We start from the raw sequence: 14,213 nt of genomic DNA, 5'->3' as shown, positions 1-14,213 counted from the left end.
CTAATGTAATAAATTATTCATATATATATATATATATATATATATATATATATATATATATATATATATATATATATATATAATGTATGCATATTAGTTAAATGCTAAAGCTAAGGCAACATATTCTATCGTTTCTTGCTGACAGGGATGTTTATGAAAAAAAGAAAAAAAAAACATTGTTATTCTGCTGCTCCATTTATTCAACTTTTGCCACAAATATATCTTATATACAGCTATTGATATAGCAACGGTGTACAATCATTGATGAGATAAGCAGATATGAATATATAAGAGACAAGAGTCATATCATTAAGTGGACCTCTACCAATAAAATCAGGCTGCTATGTAGAGTATAAAAAGCTGGCACGATAAGATATAATGAAGATGATGATTAAATGGAATGAGGTTAAGCACTGTTTCTGAGATTAGACTAAAGCATAATTAAGTTATGAACCCTGAACCATTAGACAAGAAGGCTAATAAACATTTCTCCTAATGCAAAAGCAGTTATTGCATACCAGCATATTTCATTGTATTATTCACTCATATCACTTTTCCTCGAATTTATTTTGTCTCAAGAGCTTTTAATTTCCAAGTATGTTGAAAAAGAGTGCATGCACTTACTCACTTTGGTATAATTACGTATACAATATGTATATATATTACATATATATATGTGTGTATGTGTGTGTGTATATATATATATTATATATATATATATACAGTATATATATGTGTGTGTGTGTGTGGGTGTATGTATATTTTCACTATGTCGGTGGACATCTTGAACTGCTGCATTACTTGTATGATTATCTAACAGCAAGAAAATAAGTCCTGAAATGGGCATTTACAATCCTTAAAATGTATTGTTAAGTTTTAGGTACACTAGAAGAAAAGAAAGTACTAAATATAGCTTAAACATTAATGTCCAGCGATGCAAAATACGCGAGGGAACTATATCTTGGCTATGTGTTCAGGAAGAACAATTTAGTCTCCCCTACTATACTTTCTCCTGATCAAGTTTTCAACGCCAACCCGTGTTTCCTTCAAAGTCACCTCAACATAGTCTTTTACATTTTATGCAATCTAATTAATCTTCAAAGGCCTGAAGTAATATTAAAAACATTGGGTAAATTCCAATATACACCTGTATTACAATGTCAAAATCCATATAAATTGTAATTTTATAACAGTTTCGTCTATTGTCACCTAGTGACTTTTTACGTCGTTGATTCGACGTGGCCTGATGGTCTAGGGGTATGATTCTCGCTTTGGGTGCGAGAGGTCCCGGGTTCAAATCCCGGTCAGGCCCATCTTTAATCATTTTCGTGAAAGGTTGTAACTAATCATATATATATTTGATAGAAATAAATAATTCATGCTCAGAATTAAATTAATATCTTCGCTCAAATGTATTTAAAAAATCCTCATTCTAAGTTATAACGCCACTTTAAGTGGCCAATTATAATTGCTTAGAAATAAGTTCCATGTTTTTTTACCTGAGTCCCACTTTATAACAGGGTCGACCGTTAGAATCAGCTTTCTCTATTTCTGTACCTTGTATCCTCCTCCCTCAGTCACACGTCACCCATATGCCTCCTCAATACATCATCCATCAGATCCGATGAAGCTTCACATTCATCCTCCCCACCACTTGCATGTTGCTTGCTCTCTTGATTGGTTCCACCTCCTCATTTCTTATTACAAGGATATAGTATCTTACAGGAACATCCCTAGCCTTATCTTTTACATTACATATACCACATAGTCTACATTGTATAGATTTGGATATGAAGTGATAATTTATTCGTAAGATTAGATGTTCATCTTGGCTACATTGTATTTCCAAAATCCACAATCTAATATCATATCAACTTTATATCAACTTGAAGTGGCAAAGTACCAAGGCAACTATTAATATGTGGAATCAATGAATTTGTTTCAACTTAAGTTTTTATATAAATTAAATTTTACACAGAAATAAGAAAGAATATACAGCATATATATATATATATATATATATATATATATATACACACATATATATATATATACATATATATATATATATATATGTATGTATACATATACATATATATGTATGTATATATATATGTATACATATACATATATATGTGTATATATATATATATATATATATATATATATATATATATATATATATATATGTATATATATATATGTATACATATACATATATATGTGTGTATATATATATATATATATATATATGTATATATATATATATATTACGTACACATACATACATATGTATATTACTTTACCCTATATATAATCTTTATGAATACCTTCACTTATATATAGATGCTGTATTTATTTGAAATTATTCAAACTGACCACTGCACAGTAAAGGTTCTTAAGAACACAGCAGTGCAATTTTTATTTTGTCCTTTCCAACTAATCTCTGCAAATTCAAAGGTTGAGAGTTTACTTTTGTTCTTTGAAAATATATTTACCCCAAAGTTCGTAGAACGTGCATTATATACCTCATATTTGCAGTAAGGTATGTTCCTTTTTAGGGATGACCGCTATCAGCTGCCCTTGATATCTCCCAGGAATTTTAAGGAAGGCGACTGACAAACGCTGTGTGACCGGAAAGGTTTAGAATTAACATGAGGCTACAGTTTTCTGTAAGCTTTGGATATTAGGTGGGGATATGATCGATAACTTTTCATGAGTTACATCGTTATGTTCTTATCCCTCTTGAAAATGAAACATTAGTTTTAAAGGAAATGGTATTTGAGATGAATGGGTTTTTGGGAGATGCCAGAAGGCAAGCTTGCAAACTTTGGGGAGATGTCAAAGGTGGAGTGCTGGAGAACTTTGTGAAAAGTCTCTCTCTCTCTCTCTCTCTCTCTCTCTCTCTCTCTCTCTCTCTCTCTCTCTCTCTCTCTCTCATGTTGACCTATAATATTAGAAGTAAAATTGACCATAATTGTTGTTTCACCAAACTGCACAACCTGAAAGATACTTTTTTTTCTTTTTAAATATTTTATACATTTATTATGTGAGATGGACACAAAACCAATGCTGACCACATATTAACTTCATCAGCTGAGACTTGGAATTTGCAAGTAAGCCATTGAACTTGCAGAGATATTTTCCATTAGCAATTATAACCTTTTTACAGTAAAAATAAGTTATTATTTATCCATTCTCTTTTCAACCATTATCTGGCTTTTTCTTTTTTCCTTTATTGTGACCCCTCTCTCTATCTCTTGATGTCTATGTTGAAGGTTAGTACAATCCTGTGAAAGTCAGAAATATTTACTTTATAACGATGAGCATGTAGTTAAACTGCCCTAAAGTTATTATTTTTTTCGATTTCAGGTAACTTCTTGACCTTTGTATCTCTGCCCTTAAGACATCCCTATATCTCTCTTTAGTCTTGCTGCTAAGATTAGAAACTTATTTCCTTCCAGGCTATGCTGCTTTCACTTCTAATTATTTCTTTAGCCTCGCTGCTAAGATTAAAAACTGTTATTTCCTTCCAGGCTATGCTGCTTTCACTTCTAAATTATTTCTTTTTAATCAAGGCTTTTTAATTGTCCTTTATTCTATCTTTCAATACAAAAGATGGGTGCTTCTGGGGACCAATATGAAAGGAATGTTCATTAAAAACGTTTCAGTGTACCTTCTTAAAGCCACCATTTGACTTGATCAAAATGAAGACGTGCGAGCTATACTTAGTATTCTAGATTTTTCACAGAGGTCCACGTGGGCTAAAAGTACTCTGCTGCTAAATTTTTTGCCTTGTGAGGATCTTTCTGAAAAAAAAAAAGACCTACGTATACGAGAGTGAGCTGGGTCCAGTATGTTGGGCACCGCTATCAACCTTTACAAACTATAAGATATCCATTTAAAAACACTATACATGACAGGGTTGCCTTAACGGTGGTTTTCCATGGTGTTTTCCACCTTTTCCTCCATGAAACCCCCTTGAGGTCACATGATTACTTGAAATCTGTCGTCCATTTTGGAAACTCCAGGGTCTACAAGTAAATCCTGTAAAAGAGAACACAGACTTTCTGTAACGTTCTAAAAGGTATATGACAAACCTGCAAACCTGTGATTCTACTAGTAGATTCATGTACCAAGGAATATTCTCTTTGAAAACTAATATCAATCACAAGGTGGCTAACCATGATTGCTGTCAAGGTTTTGCAGTTCTTAGCACAATTACTAGCGATTGGCTATAATTTATGTATTGAAGACGTAAGGGGTATTTCGTTTCATCACTTTAGATGCAAGTATCATAATAACCCTTTGCCAAAGAATATCTGGTACTTCTTTGCCTGTTAAAAAAGCTGGCTTTTGTTTCACGAAATACAAATGAAGTGTCATTTATATTTTCAGTAAAATTTTTAGATCATTTTATTTAGAATGTTTCATAGTGGGTATTCTTTGCAATTAATATTTGCAGTGATATCGCTTAACAATGAAGACGAGCTTATTATCTCATGTCAAAGTAGAAGTGATGCCCATACCATTGAATGGCATTGGGGACATGACATGTAGAGAAACAGGTTAGCACTAGGGATATTGGAATTGTTAGTGCAACTGAATAGTTCTCCCTTCGACCTTATTAGTCATACTGCATAGCTGGGTTGGCCGCTTGAGTCAACTTTCTCCATCTTTTGCTAATCATTGCATTTTCTTCCACCAGGCATACTTCACCCACACCCTTCCTCACCACATTCATCCATCTGATCTGCTGACGCCACAGAGTTTACTTACTTTTTTCATCCTTCAATTGTTATCTAAATATCATTACCAATTTACAGTTGAGTGGGTGAGCACTGAACGGGGATTTGAACCACAGTATGGACAATAAAAATTCTTACTAGCTAGATGCTTCTTTATGAATGGAGTTTTTACGTAGTGGATACTGAATAGCTGGTACAGAATTTTCATTCTGCAGAGTAACGTTATTCTATTGGTATACTTTGAAAAAACAAGGATCAGTGTGTCAGGTAGAACAACAGTAATAATTCTTATATCTTGATATGAGAAACAAAAGTCAATTGACAATTACTGAACTACAAAGGTTATCCTTTTTCTCTCTCTTAACACTTAATCAATCTTCTGTTATCTCATTGGCCACCACTGCCACCTTCAACATTTATAGAAGCTAAATTGATTGGTCACAGATGGGGAATTTGTAAGTAATGTTGGAGACGGCTAAGGAAATGGAGGCTCCTTCAGATAAAGTAAAAAGGTATACATTGTGGGTAAGGTGCCTTGAACGGCAACTTCGTCATCACTAATCTCCAGATATGCGACAGGTCTCGTCTTCTATTGATTAAACAGAGGGAAAGAAAATGTCATCGATTCTAAAGAATGTGTAAAGTATGTTTACTCCTTATTATTAAATCGGCTCGAGATGCGGATTCTCTGAGAAGAGCCCGTAACCTTTAAAATTTAATTAACTGCTGAGTAATATTTTTTATATTCTTGAATTCATACTCAATTTAATAAGATGGAAGTTAAAAAAAACAAATATTACTGAATTAAGAAAACAATAACGGGCGCAGTAGAGACAAAAAAATCAGGATAAGATGCCAAATTCCGACCCCGAAAATAAAAGGAAAGCAATTCTCTCTCTCTCTCTCTCTCTCTCTCTCTCTCTCTCTCTCTCTCTCTCTCTCTCTCATAGCTGTACCGTACATAATTATGTTATTGTGCTCTCTGCAGTTGGAAAATGTTTTCGTAATTTTGTAACTACCAGAGCAAGGAAAAATTTAAGAATTGGATGCAAGGGAACGTGTTGTCACTGTTAAGAGAGTGAGCTAAAAAAAGCACAGTTTCTCAGTAACGTTGACTATAGTATATTTGTGTTTTTTGAAAAAAAAAATTATGGCCTTTAGCATAAGGATGTATGGCTGATAAGCTTTTCATCAGATTTATGTTAAGAATACCATGATAAAAATGAGAGAGAAGTGAGGACTTTCATAAACTTAAAAAGAGATGGCGCTGTAACAACGGATAGTCTCTCTCTCTCTCTCTCTCTCTCTCTCTCTCTCTCTCTCTCTCTCTCTCTCTCTCTCTCTGTTGTGTTCACCATACGAAATTAAAGTTTTTTGTTGCCACTATATGGAAACTCATGTAAAATAAAATAAAACTTATTAAAAAATATGAAAAGTTTCTTTCTTACACGCATTTGTCTCAAGTTTGTTGGTCTTAAACGGATAAGTTCAATTAAAATGAGTGCCCCTGCTATGATTATAAATTAAAGGATTGTTTTAATCTTATCCTGAGTGGTTTTACAACCAAAGACTAGAGAGCATGTGAAAATGAAAAATATTCTATAACATTGTTTTATCTAATAAGGTTAAGATAAACATATTCCTTTCACATAAAGATGTTTATTTATGATCCTTGAAATCGCAACTTTACAAATATCAAGGAATGTTCCGAAATCGATGCACTTTTATTTGCATGTTTGCACGCTTGCAATTGTTTTCCAGCCTTGGGTAGAGCCATAGCCTCTACAATTGCCTTCCACTGTCTTGGGGTAGAATTCTCTTGTTTGAGGGGATACTCGGGCACACTGTTCTATATTATTTCTCTTTCTCTTGTTTTTTTTTTTTTAAAGTTTTTGTAGTTTATATATGAAAGATCTATCTTACTGTTCTTAAAATACTTTATTTTAATTGTTCGCTACTTCTCTTGTAGTTTATTTATTTCGCTACTTCCTTTCCTCACTGGACTTTTTTTTCCCTGTTGGATCCCTTAGGGTTATAACATCCTGCTTATCCTTAATAATAACAATAACAATAATAATAATAATAATAATAATAATAATAATAATAATAATAATTTTGCAATAGAAAAAGAAACTTTCCTGCGTGGGCATACAAACTTGTTCGTTAGCTGTTGGCAGTGAAGACTGTAAATGCAAATTTAGATTGGACTATTCACCCTCGTCACCCTTCCTATTCTGCTAAACCCTAGAAAACAGACAAATATTTTATAGTCCTAGCTCGGATGGCCTTTATGTTGGTATGCATTGCACGTCTACTTTGCCCTTCATCCTGAAATAGGAACATTTCACTTTTCATTGCCTTATTTGTTGGTTGAGTGGCCAGGGCGACTTCCATTTGTATTAATCTTTTTGGGTGTCTCCTCCTTTTTCTTTCTTTCCCCCTCTCCCTTACCCAATTTTGTTGCTTTCTTACTTTTGATTTCATATGTTTTGCAGTTACTCTTATGACATTATTCATATAAGCTTTAGTCATTATGAAAATTTCCAAAAAGGTTTCTTTATATCAAGTGACATGTTTTGATTCATTTAATGTACCCATTCCTGTAATTTTTTTCTCTCTCCTATGAGTTTGTTTATTTACATTTTAAAGCAATCTATCGTCACCGGATATTTCATTTATATTAGCTACTTATTTATCGGGTATGGAGATGTCATGTATAAAGCTATCATCCTTTTAATAGTGTCATTTTGTTCATACTTTTTTGTCGCATGACATTAGTTAGTATTTCCTTTTGTCAAGTCCTTTCTTTCAGACTCGTTTCTCTTTTTGTTCCCTCCTCTGTTTCTGTTATCTTATAATTTCATCAACTGTTAGTCTCTGCAACTTATTTTGTTTACTTATTTGTAACTAAATACAAAGGCTGTTTATCCTCTAGATTTTCATGTGTGAAAAAAATCGAAAATACACAATAGGTAAACAGGGAATTATGTATATATGCTCACAGTTGATGCCAAACAGAATTTGGCGTTGCGGGTAAAGAAAAAAATCCTAAGATATATAGAAGGGGAAGTGCGTAATACTATTTGAGAATAGAAATAGCGGCTGCTATTGAATTACTGTTTAGATTAATAGGGATGAACTAGAACCATTTTAAAAACTAAAGAGTATCCACATGTAAATTGGATGTGATAAAGTATACTGGTCTAAGAAAATTGAGCAATATTTGCAAGGGAAATTTACTCCAAATATCCAGTGAGATGTTAAAGGAAATATCATAGAGAGCTTTGATGGTGGTGCTTCAAGGATCAAAGACGCCACGGAAGCAGTGAAACATGAACACTTTGTCTGGCATCCATTAACGTTTTTCCTCCAAACATAGAATAAAACCTTAGTTTGTTTATATTAGATAATTGGTGTCACAAAGCATTAATTGGGTCCGTGAAACACAAGCGTCATCGTCTATAAAATTATCTTGAACCCGTGCATAAACTAGTATTACAAGGTTTGGGAGCAAATGGGATAACACAATTGAATAACGAAAAAAAAAAAAACGGTTTAGTATGGGAAGAGATTAATAGAAGTAAGAAGTATTCCAGATTATTTGCATTAATGAGAAAACTTAGTAAATCATAATATTTGTGCTGTGGAAATGACCGATGTTGTAAGTTTTTAAGGTTGGTTTGCCTAGTTGCGTGTTTATTAATGAAAGCATAACATCTATGTATGTTATTATCTGCTCTTAATATTTATTGTCCTACATACCCAATAACTCTCATAATTATTGATGTCTTCTTTTTACCATTAATTCTATGGTTACAATATCAACCAATCCAATATACTGCTCATTGATTACTTAAGTGAATTAGAATAAGCTTTTTCAAGATATGATTATTATAGATATGTAGTGTATGAATCATGATACAAATGCCTTATTTCCTGTTCCCAAAAACGTATCAAGAAGAGACGGAGCTACTTAGCTTCTCGAAAGTGATCGAGTGCATACGTTTCTGAATTTTCGTCTCTTAACTAGGCCCCCTTCCCTCCCCCAAGAGAACCCTCCCCTCCACCCGCCGTAGATTGCGACTTCTTTCTTCCACTTAACTCATACGTTTAGTCTTAACGGTTTTGCTTGGCATTTACGCTAATGCCCAAGACCTTTCCTAAAATGCGATTTGAGGATCAACATCGCTCTCGACCCTCTTAGCGCCCATCAGGGAGCAGCATTTCTCCACCCCTATCCGATACTTTATTTCAGCATTCTTAAGTGATATGGCATTTTGTCCCAGGGACCTGACAGCGTGGTTGGCTATCGTTAGGTATCGAGGGTGAGCGGCTGTGGGTTGGGGAGTTGGTTATGAGGGGCCCTGGTATCCATGTGTTCGTTGAACTGGAAGTGAAGGAATGGGGGAAGAGGAGGATGAGGAGAAAGTGGAGTTGCCTTTATCCCCCTCCCCCCAAAAATCTTCTTCAGCGAAGTGTATTGTGTGTTGTTCTCCGATACCTCTTGACCTCAGCCATGGAGAGAGAAAACCGGAAAGCCACTTTTAAAGATCTGGTAGAGAAAGCCTGGATGAAATATACTCTTACTCATATTTCTTGTATTTCTAAAGTTTTTGGGCAGCAGTTTTTAATTTGTTGCTTTTCCCGAGTTTCTTTCATCGTATGATTTTTTATCAGCGAATATAAGTAGTTATTGATTTATACTGCTGTTATGCAGAGCATGCGTGTTCGACAAGGCTGTGCATGTATGATATGAATGATCAAATTAAAATTTCAGTAAACATTTCAAGGCCATTTTATAATGGAAAAGTACATGGTAGTTGAAAGATGTAATTGTCTGGCTGAAGTGGCTGTTGTGAAAGTTTTCTTCACAGGTTTGTCTGAAGGGAAGAAATCACAGTGGATTAGTCTTAATCAAAGGAAAGGACGTGTGACTAAAGTCTGTGACCCTTTTCTCTGGCTGATATAGGAATGTAAACTAGTAAAAATCATTACTGTTGGTTAGGTGAAGTATTGAAAAATGTTCTAAATCCAAGGTAGATTTATCAATTCTCGTAGATTATATTGTTACCAAAGGGAATGAGTAAAATGTCAGTGAGTGGTGAATGTTTTGAGAGCCTTCATGAAAAAACGTAAATCATTCTTACTAATAGTAATGAGATTATATTAAAACATTATTGGTTTTCTTAATGTATCAGCAATTGTAAAATGTAGACTTTGAACATTTCATGTTTCTTTATACCTGTTTTTATTCCATTAAAAACTGATCGTTTGATTAAAATAATTTTCATTATATCCCTGTCCGGGTATTTCTCCTTTGCATTTTGTACTATACCTGTATTAAGGAAGCACAGTTTGTTCAGTTGACATAAGGGATAAAATCTAATTGTTACATGTGATCATTAATTTATAAATTTATTCAAATTTTCGTCCATGTATTTAGTCTTGTATTTTAAAAAACTTTTCTTTAATTCACAGTATTTACGTATTCTCCTTTAGTTTTATCTCTCTCTCTCTAAAGCGTTACCTATTTTGATTTAAACTAATTTCTAGTAATAAATTTTATCACAGGAATATATCGGTGTGTTCTTTCACAATCTGATTTTATGCAGATATTTATAACGAAAAATTAGCATATGAAAGCTGTAAGAAAGATCTAGCTATATATATATATATATATATATATATATATATATATATATATATATATATATATATATATATATATATATATATATATATATATTTGTGCATGTTTATGGGCACAGTTTACAGCATTCTTCAGGTAATGCTTTGAAATGACACTATTTTCATATATGTGTACGGAATTGTGATTGCAAGCGTGTTGGGATTTATAGTTTATGTGAAATGTATTGCATTTTTATGTATTTGCAGATGTTATGCCACACATAGAAAGAATCCATATACTTCATGGAAGTGACTTCTAAGCCAAAAAAAATCTGAATTCATATTGGAGTGTGCCCATTAGGAAGTAATATTCTCATTTGAACACATTCTTGTGCATTGCTCTAAATATGTAGTTAGAAGATGAAATACCATCTAAATGGTAAATCTCTCATCGATTTTTCAGGATTTTATGTTGCCATAGATACCTGTGTTGGGTATCTAGGAGATTTGGATGTTTTTAATGTCATAGATTACATTAAACCACTTTATCCATATGCTTTTATTTATATGATTTTATTTATCATCATCATCTCCTCCTCCTACGCCTATTGGCGCAAAGGGCTTCAAGTAGATCTCACCAGTCGTCTCTATCTTTAACTTTCAAATCAATATTTCTCCATTTTATTTATGAATTCACTATTTAAATTGAAATTATTATGTTTTATTATTTTTATTTTGCTATGAGGGAGCTGAATGGCCTCCCCTGTCTTGATGCCTGATTATTGGACTAAAACCGATAAATGCAATCGAACCTAAATGCTGAACACAAAACTTGTAGATTGGGTGCTATGGCCGCTTGTCTTTCTCGGTTGTGTGTGTATAAAGTTGTAGAACATAACGTTCCTATTTATCAGATATCTATATTCTTGGAAAAGTATTTATATCTTATTTATTTTCAATATTAAATTCTGAAGGTTTTTGCAGTAAAAGTGGATGCAAAATAGCGTTCATTTTCGTTTTATGAAAATTCATCTTTAGAAAAAAGAAATATTGAACTCGAATTTTGAAATAAGAGATGTAGTTAGCAAGTAATATATCTCAGCTGATCCTTTTTTATACTTTTATAATAACGAATACGATATAACATACCGCAAACGTTAGATATCGGATGTTATTGAAATATGATTGAATTTCCAAGAAGTGTAGATTAATCGAAATATAATAATGTGTTATTGAATACAGTGAAGTGCTTTTCTTGTTCCACAGTAAAAAAAAAAATCAAAGTTGAGATGCCATTATTTTTCTTATCGTTTACAGACATATGTAGTATCTCTTATTAATTGCCTATATGAAAAGTCTTGTTATTCTTTCTGAATCTGTTCCTTATTTTTGTAATTTTGACCTGAATATACTAAATCCGCTAAAAAATATGGAGTAAGGAAGTATTTAATGAAAAAAGTATCTAGTATATAAGTATGCGAATATATGCCTTTCCATATTGTTATGGAACCATAAGCACACATTACACTAAATAGACCTCAGGTAAGGGTTGTGAGGGGATTTTCTGTAACCATAAAAACAATTAAATCGTGTTAGAGGGTAATTCAAAAATTGATTCGTGAAATTTTGCAGATTAGCATTTTACAAGGTTTGGAAATTTTGAACAAAAGTTTTTAAACGTTAAAGACTCATGGCAGTACTTCGAGTAGATTTCATTGACTTTTATGAGAAATAGACTCAAGAAATTAACCAAAGCTTTAATAACGGGGTTTTAGATAGATACAAGGAACTAAAAGAGTTGGAAGTCTCAGGCATTCATGGCTGATGACTATAAGGCGTGTAGTAGGAGATGATGAATGAAGAAGTATTGAATTAAAAGCTCAAGATAGAGACGACTGGCGAAATCTAACCGAGGCCCTTTGTGTCAATAGGCGTAGGAGGATGATGATGATAGATTACTTACGTTTTAGGTCACAGGTAAAATTAGTAATATTTTAGAAATGTACTACACAGTAGCCATGCCTCATCATGCATGGCTGCTATGTAATGTCTATCTATTACTATCTCTAAAAGTGATAAAAACTTAAGTCAGATATCTAAAACCCTTTAATTATTCCAAAGCTTTGGTTAATTTAATGAACCCTTATCTTGTGAAGAGAAATATACTTAAACAAGGGCAGATATGCAGTTATAAAACACTTTTCTTCCAGGCTTCAACTAACCAGCCAAATCAGAAATAATAATACATGTTTCTGGCATTTAAAATTTGGATATAATGTTGACTGTAGTGTTTTGAGTATTCTCTCTGATCTTGATAATTTTTGTATTGCTACGTCCTGAGGGTTGAGGAGTTTTTCCAGAAATGTTTTCAACCTTTATTCATCAAGTTTACATGAAAATCAGAAAATCAACACTTTTCGTCTGGTTTTGATAAAAAAAGGGTTTCCAGGTTCTCGGGAAATTAATACTTATTTTTCAAAACTGTTCTAAAACTACACGCATTTAATAGTCACGGGATAATATAGAAGCCAAAACTTCATCTTCATATATTCCTTTTGTGCTGATGAAACTTGGTAAGTTACCAAAATTATCTTTATCTTAACATTTGTTTGTATGTCATAAATGTATCTCTAAGAAAATCATGCAATTTAATGAGTTTTACCACAGGATTTGGTGATATTTTTCTTGATAATTTTGAACTTAACATTTGATTAAGTCAAAGGTAACTATGCTTCCCATAATTTTCATATTCTGTAATTATTATGTTCAAGTACTTGCAAAGAACAAATGCTGCCGGAATCAAATATCTATTCTCCTTTTTATTGGACTTTATTGCTTTATGGCAATAGTTTCTCGCTTATCTTGTTTTGCTTCATGGTATTCACTTGAGTATATGACAATCTAATGAAACCATTTAATTTTATGATAACCCTGGAGATTTAAAGCATATAAAAGTAGTGTATACAAATCACTGCGTATACACTTACACAATAAAACTTATCATTACTAGCCAAGCTATAATCCCAGTTGGGACAAGCAGAATCCTATAAGCCCATGAGCTTCAACAAGAAAAGCAGCCCTGTTATGAGAGGAAATGGTGACGTAACTAGAAGAGGTAATTGATAAAAGAAATGTAGAATATATTAACATCAGTAAAATCATTAAATAGATAGGTATGCCAACATGTTGAACCTTTAAGATTTTCAAAATAAGTAAATCAACTCGTACATATTATTTTATTATTACTTCGAAACTGGTGGTGCCTAATCGGCGTTGAGTTAATCCCTTTTATGAAATAATTGGCAATTTGGATGGATTTTTTGGCGAGAAATCATCAAATCTCTACAGATATACACCGTAAATGTAATTTTTATTTTTGTGTAAACAGGTAATCACACATGCCATCAAAAACATTGTTTACAACTAAGTTGGGCCCGGTAAAAGTAATGATAATGATCAGTTATGGTATCATTACTCAAATCAATAATCCAAAAGTTATGTAACAAAAAATATACTTTTATAAAACTTCTTATAGAATCAAAACTATCAGCCAGTTTGTAAATAAAACTTGACATTTTCTACTGCTTTTGTGTTGCTTACAAAGGTTTCGGTTTGGAACCTAAGATATTGTATTTCATAAAGTAGATTCTGGTAAAATTCACCGAAAATAATATCAGCCTCAGTATCGTCAACGTTTATTATTATTATTGTTATTACTTGCTAAGCTACAACCCTAGTTGGAAAAGCAGGATGCTATAAGCCCAAGGGGCTCCAACAGGAAAAATAGCTAAATGAGGAAAGGAAGCAAGGAAAATGAAATATTTCAAGAACTGACAA

The 14,213-nt window shown here is 32.8% G+C and overlaps 1 non-coding gene across 1 annotated transcript; it reads left to right on the top strand.

Moving 5' to 3' along the window:
* The first annotated feature begins 1,240 nt into the window (after positions 1 to 1,240).
* On the top strand, positions 1,241 to 1,312 carry TRNAP-UGG (transfer RNA proline (anticodon UGG)). Its single transcript has one exon. It is a non-coding gene; the product is annotated as a tRNA-Pro (tRNA).
* The last annotated feature ends 12,901 nt before the right edge of the window (positions 1,313 to 14,213 follow it).

This window comes from Palaemon carinicauda, chromosome 30 (genome assembly GCF_036898095.1).
Source record: "Palaemon carinicauda isolate YSFRI2023 chromosome 30, ASM3689809v2, whole genome shotgun sequence".
Lineage (NCBI taxonomy): Eukaryota > Metazoa > Arthropoda > Malacostraca > Decapoda > Palaemonidae > Palaemon > Palaemon carinicauda.
This window is presented reverse-complemented; position numbering and strand designations above follow the sequence as displayed.